At 40.4% G+C, this 7500-nt stretch overlaps 1 protein-coding gene across 1 annotated transcript in view; it reads left to right on the top strand.

The window, feature by feature from the left end:
• Nucleotides 1-7500, top strand: part of si:dkey-215k6.1 (transmembrane protein 132D) — a 151463-nt gene that overhangs the window by 115141 nt on the left and 28822 nt on the right.

Genomic DNA, 7500 nt, shown 5'->3' with positions numbered 1-7500 from the left:
ACCAGATTTGGCTCCTCTGGACTTCCCCGTTTTCTCGAAGATGAAGATCCAACTCGTTCTTTTGACACCAATGTGGAGATCTGGTGCGAGTCACAGAAGGTGTTTAACACGCTTCAGAAAGAAGACTTTGAGGACATGTTCAAGAGGAACACTCAGAGCTCTGTATTACTGTACAAGTATACAAACATAGATGCTGATTGGTCAGGAGGTGGTGATTATTTCTCTGGACAGCAGTGCAGGTTTTATTAATGCACTCGTTCTCATATGTTATTGTTTCCATAGTAACGGAGAATAAAGATATCATACTGAGCTAATATTATTTCAGTAAGGAGATGTTTATGTTAGATGTTTGGAAGGAGTCTCCAGTATCAGAAGAACCTACAGACGTGTTCAGGAGTTTATACTTTACTGTTTCACACAAAAAACTGTTTGTGTGTCTCTCTCTCTCTCTCTCTCTCTCTTTCTCTCCATTTCTCTGTACAGTAATCTGTGTTTGATCTAAACTGATTATCATTTATCATCTCATTACATGCCTAATTCCAGTATAAAACCCACTTTAGACACTGTGTGTGTGTGTGTGTGTGTGTGTGTGTGTGTGTGTGTGTGTGTGTGTGTGTGTTGGATGACAGCTCGGATGTTTCACGCTCGACTTCTTGGTGATGTTTTATTGATCGGGGCTTTTGTGTGTCCCGAGAGAGGGATTAATTCTGCACTGCGCTCGTGTTTCCTCTCCTGTTCACTTCACACATAACCACAGCCTGACCTGATCACATTTACATTTATTTACACACACACACACACACACACACACACACACACACACACACACACACACACAGAGGCTGTGTTTGGAGCTGATGCATTACACACAGTTTCACTCCGACATTTTAATGCTAATGTTTTGAAGATTTTCAGTTCAACTGTAAAAACTTAATCAATTTCATTTAAAATATTAAAGAAACTGAAGTCAGATTTAATTTCTCAATGTTTTCTCAACATCTCTCCCACATTTCCTGAGCGGCGTTTCCTCAGCTTTTTATTATCATTTCCCCAACATTCCCTTAACGTTCCCTCAGTTTTTTCAGTGTTTTCCCAATATTTCCTAAATGTTTCCTAAGTGCTCCATCAATGTTCTCATAGCGTTCCCTCCACATTACCTGAGCATTTCCTTATTGTTCCCTCAGCTTTCTACAATCATTTCTTCATTGTTCTCTCAGTGTTTTGTCTGCATATAGTTGTGTTGTTGTTGTTTTGTAGTTATAGTTATAGTTATTGTTGTGTTGCAGTTATAGTTGTAGTTGTGTAATAGTCATGTTATAGTTGTGTTTTAGGTGTATAAAAGTTGTGTTATAGTTGCAGTTATAGTTGTGTTGAGGTTGTGTTGAGGTTGTGTTGATTTAGACAGAGGAGGGAAGTAATGAATACAAATTTTGTTACTGTATTAAGTAGATGGCACGTTTTGTGGCATTTTTTACTCATAATACTGAAACAAACTTAAATTACTTCTTTTTTGATCGTACAGATAAAAGCAATGCATCATTCAGATCTGTAAAAGCTCTGCTTTTATACACTTATAATAACAAGAAAACAATGTGCTTTTGTAAAATAAAGAAAACAGACAGGGGGCGCTCTCTGCCGTCTCTGTCATCTCTCTTCACAGACACATAAATATAACAACCTCAATCTTTTGCCTCACAGACTTCATAAACACGTGTATTAAAAACAAATATTCTTTGATTCTGTAATCTGTATGAGAGTTAGAAGAGGTTCAGTGTGTCCGGTATCACCTCATTAACCATCCGTGTGGAAACATAGCAAAAGTTACATTTGGGGTCCTGATGATTTGCGTCATTTAAAAAACTATAATTACTTTAAAGCATCTATGTTGAGTTCAGTTTCACTAATAATAAACATACATTTGAATAAAGCATCAATATTTGTTCATGATGATTAGAGAATTAAACACCTGAAAAATGTAGTTGGGTTAGGGTGGTGGTTAGGGTTGTAATTATAGTTGTGTTATAGTTATGTTGTAGTCGTGTTATAGTGTGTTGTGATTGTAATTATATTTGTAGTTACAGTTATAATTGATGTTATAGCTGTAGTTATAGTTGTGTTATTGTTGTGCTATAGTTCTCTTATAGTTATAGTTGGGTTTTTAGTTGTGTTATAGTTGTGTTTAATTGTAGTTATAGTTATTTATGTTATAGTTGTGTTATAGTTGTAGCTGTGTTATGGTTGTAGTTATAGTTTTAGGTGCGTTGTAGTTTTAGTTGTAGTTTTGTTGTAAATGTGGACTAGGTATGGTTGTAGTGTAGTGTAGCTGTGTTGTTGTGTAGAGCAATTTTTTGCGCCACGGACCGGTTTAATGTCGGATAATATTTTCACGGACCGGTCTTTAATGTGTGGTGGATAAATACAACAAAATAAAATGATACGACCATTTTCTAAATCTAATAATAAACGTGAATCCACTGTGTTGTTTTTTTGTTTATTTTGCTCTCTTGGGGGTTTGAGTTTAGCGGTAATGTATTATGTGTTAGAGGCCGGAGTCCCTTTAAGAAGGTAGTGGATGGAGGTAAGTCATGTGACCGAGGCATCTTCACATGCTTCAAGAGTAAGTCATAGACACATGTGGAGGAGAAAATCCAGGAATTTTCCAAAATAAAACATCGTTTAGAATTACATAATAAATAAAACAGAAATAATCTTAAGTTATATGTTCTTTCTGTGTAGAGTATTGCAGATGTGTTGTTGAAACACACATCATGTAAACAGTTCCTCAACTTGGTTAGGTTAGAATCCCTCCCATTAAACCCAGTATCTGTTTTAATGAGAGCTCAGTCAGAGGAGGATAGACTCCACCCACTTCCTCTCTCTGTCTTTGAGGTCACACTTGGAGATTTGTGATGTGATGCTCCTTCCTGTACACGGCTCGTTGAAACACCGGGAGGGACATTAATCACAGCCCTGAGGCAGGGTGATGGATCTGGGCCTCAGGATTCGCCGTATCTCACACACACGGCCCAGCTAATTGGATAACAGGCCACAGGGAAGAACAGGAAGTGTGTCCAGTTCAGTGTGTGTTTGTGTGTGTGTGTGTTTGTGTGTGTGTGCTTGTGTGTAAACAAGTGTGTATGATTGTGTGTGTGTGTGTGTGTGTGTGTGTGTGTGTGTGTTTGTGTGTGTGTGTGTGTGTGTGTGTGTGTGTGTGTGTGTCTGTGTCTGTGTGTGTGTGTGTGTGTGTGTGTGTGTCTGTGTCTGTGTCTGTGTCTGTGTGTGTGTGTGTGTGTGTGTGTGTGTGTGTGTGTGTGTGTGTGTGTGTGTGTGTGTGTGTGTCAGGGCCTCTGAGTCACAGCCACTTTCTGAAAACATTAAGCTCTGTGGACTTGTGTTACACTTACACTTTACACATACACACCCACACACACATACTTATATACAGACAAATACACAAATACACACAAACAAACACACACACACACACACACACACTTATATACAGACAAATACACACACACACACTTATATACAGACAAATACACACACACACACACACACACACACACACACACACACACACACACAAATGTTGTCCTAATGCCCCCTGGCGGTTCCTCTTCTCTTTAGTCTGCAGAACTTGGTGTCCATGGTTTCCATAAAGAAATTGAAATTTTCATTTGTCTGACCACCAAACAGTTTTTCACTGTGCCTCAGTACATATTAAATGAGCTTTGGTCCAGAAAGGATGAAGGCGTTTTTGAATCATGTTCACGCATGCCTTCTTCTTTGCATGATAAAGATTTAACTTGCAATTAGAGATGTTTCTGAGCTGATGCAGGGATTTTCATTACATAATCATGCATATACTGATCTAATACTGATTTTTCCCTTCAACCATTTTATTTTTCAGATTTTTTTACAGATAAGTGAAGTTCTGCCCAGCTTTACTGCTGAGAGACTCTGCCTCTCTAAGCTCCTTTTTTTTTTACCCAGTCATGTTCTTGACCTGCTGCCATAGAACCTCCTGCTGTAAAATATTTCTCCAGCTGTTACTTTTCAGTAACACTTTTGTTATTTATGGAAATGTAGGTGTGCAGGTGTATGAGTACAATGTAGGATGGCTGTGGGGGTGTAAGGGGTGTGTATTGGTGGTATGGGTGTGTATTGGTGGTATGGGGGAGTATGGGCATGTATTGGTGGTATAGGGGTGTATAGGGGTGTATTGGTGGTATGGGGTGTATGGGTGTGTATTGGTGGTATAGGAGTGTATGGGTATGTATTGGTGGTATGGGGTGTATTGGTGGTATGGGGTGTCTATGAGCATGTATTGGTGGTATGGGGTGTATGTGGGGTGTATTAGTGGTATGGGGTGTATTGGTGGTATGGAGAGGTGTATGGGTGTGTATATTGGGTGTGTAGGTGGTATGGGAGAGGTGTATGGGTGTGTATATTGGGTGTGTAGGTGGTATGGGAGAGGTGTATGGGTGTGTATATTGGGTGTATTGGTGGTATGGAGAGGTGTATGGGTGTGTATATTGGGTGTGTAGGTGGTATGAGAGGTGTATGGTGTATATATGGGTGTGTAGGTGGTATGGGAGGTGTATGGGTGTGTATATATGGTGTATTGGTGGTATGGGAGAGGTATGGTGTGTATATGGGGTGTGTTGGTGGTATGGAGAGGTGTATGGGTGTATATGGGGTGTTGGTGGTATGGGAGAGGTGTATGGGTGTGTATATGGGGTGTGTAGGTGGTATGGGAGAGGTGTATGGGTGTGTATATGGGGTGTGTTGGTGGTATGGGAGAGGTGTATGGTGTGTATATGGGGTGTATTGGTGGTATGGAGAGGTGTATGGTGTGTATATGGGGTGTGTAGGTGGTATAGGAGGTGTATGGGTGTATATGGGGTGTATTGGTGGTATGGAAGAGGTGTATGGGTGTGTATATATGGTGTATTGTTGGTATGGAGAGGTGTATAGGTGTGTATATGGGGTGTGTTGGTGGAATGGGAGAGGTGTATGGGTGTGTATATGTGGTGTATTGGTGGTATGGAAGAGGTGTATGGGTGTGTATATGTGGTGTATTGTTGGTATGGGAGAGGTGTATGGGTGTGTATATGGGGTGTATTGGTGGTATGGGAGAGGTGTATGGGTGTGTATATAGGGTGTATTGGTGGTATGGGAGAGGTGTATGGGTGTATATGTGTATTGTTGGTATGGGAGAGGTGTATGGGTGTGTATATGGGGTGTATTGTTGGTATGGGAGAGGTGTATGGGTGTGTATATGGGGTGTATTGATGGTATGGGAGAGGTGTATGGTGTGTATATTGGGTGTGTAGGTGGAATGGGAGAGGTGTATGGGTGTGTATATGTGTATTGGTGGTATGGGAGAGGTGTATAGGTGTGTATATGGGGTGTATTGGTGGTATGGAGAGGTGTATGGGTGTGTATATAGGGTGTATTGGTGGTATCGGAGAGGTGTATGGGTGTGTATATTGGGTGTGTAGGTGGAATGGGAGAGGTGTATGGGTGTGTATATGGGGTGTATTGGTGGTATGGGAGAGGTGTATGGGTGTGTATATGGGGTGTTTTGGTGATATGGGAGAGGTGTATGGGTGGTGTCCTGTTTCCCCTGCCCATGGCATGTGTGTGAAATTCATTATCGGAATGGTGCTAAAGAGATTAGCAACATGACGTCAAGGATATTAATTGGGCTTTATTCATGTCGAGGTGCAGCTGTGACACTCCACACTGAAGAGGGTGTGCGTGCGTGTGTGTGTGTGTGTGTGTGTGTATTTATAAGAGCTCTTTCACTCTTCAAATTATGATCTAGGAAGTGGAAGTCAGAGGTTGGGGATTTGGAGTGTTTGGTGTTTGATGCCATCGTTACAAAAGACGCTGAGTACATTCCATTAAAATCTCTTTGACTCATTCTGAATGCCTGTGTGTGATTGTGTGCTTGTATATGTGTGTGTGTGTGTGTGTGTGTGTGTGTGTGTGACTCTAATAGCTGGTTAGACTTTTACACAACAACGCCTGTACTTCTTGAGAAGTCTCAAGAAAGCTCATCTGTCCCCAGGGATTTTAACGAATTCCTACCACTGCATCATCGAGAGCATCCTGACCAACTCCATTACTGTAAGATACGGAGGTTTCACTGTGTGTGAACGTAAAGCCCTGCAAAGGCTTCATCAGGGACTCTTCACATCCCAGTCACACACTGTTTAACCTCCTTCCATCAAGCCTTTTTCCATCCACCATCACACTTCTGAACTCTACACTACACCGCCAGATCACTGTATAGACACTATATAACGTCTGTACAACTATACATACAATGTACATATTACATAGTATATCTTTTTTACTCCTCATTCTCCACATATATTGTGCTTTACATACATCTGCACTATTTTATCTATGTGTATATTTATATCCTTACTGTACATTCTGCAACATTTCACATTCATGTATATATGTGTATATAATGTGTGTGTGTGTGTATATATAATGATAGTGTGTATATAATATATACATAAGTGTGTAATGTTGCAGAATGTACAGTAAGGATATAAATGCCATAATCTTATAACCTTCTACTTCTGCACATTTCTTTTTCAATGCCATAGCCTTAGAAACTACTTAACGATGTCCACACGTCTCTGCACTGCTATAACCTTTATATTTATATTTATTGTACATATGTTTACATACATATCACAAGCTGTAAATACGCTACTTATTTATGCAACTTTTTTTTTTTTTATTTCGTTGCTGTGTACCTGCACTATGCAATGACAATAAAGTCTATCTATCTATCTATCTATCTATCTATCTATCTATCTATCTATCTATCTGTCTGTCTGTCTGTCTGTCTGTCTGTCTGTCTGTCTGTCTGTCTGTCTGTCTGTCTGTCTGTCTGTCTGTCTGTCTATCTATCTATCTATCTATCTATCTATCTATCTATCTATCTATCTATCTACATGTAGATCAGGTGAAAGTCAAATATAATTTATATGACACTCCATGACCACACACACACACACACACACACACACACACACACACACACACACTACAAACACAGACATTAGAAAGTACAAAGTAAGAAAGAAAACAAGTATTACAACTGGTGTATGTGTAGATCCACTGATTGATTTACAGCGAAGCTCCTGATTGGTCGTTTGCTGTACCACCCATTAGAATAAAAGAGCCTTTATTTGTAACATATACATTACAGCACAGTGAAATTCGTTCTTTGCATATCCCAGCTTTCTCAGAAGCTGTGGTCAGAGAGCAGGGTCAGCCATGATACGGCAACACTGAAGCACAGAGGCTCAAGGGCCTTGCTCAAGGGCCCAAGAGTGGCAGCTTGGCGATACCGGGACTTGAACCCACAACCTTCCGATCAGGAACCCAGCACCTTAAGCTACCACTCCCCTACATTATGACATCATTTGGTGAACGTGAAGTCCATCAGTGAGGATCCTGACAGAACAG

The sequence above is a fragment of the Silurus meridionalis genome, chromosome 27 (genome assembly GCF_014805685.1).
Source record: "Silurus meridionalis isolate SWU-2019-XX chromosome 27, ASM1480568v1, whole genome shotgun sequence".
NCBI lineage: Eukaryota > Metazoa > Chordata > Actinopteri > Siluriformes > Siluridae > Silurus > Silurus meridionalis.
The sequence above is the reverse complement of the archived record's forward strand: the minus strand, read 5'-3'. Positions and strand labels throughout refer to the sequence as shown.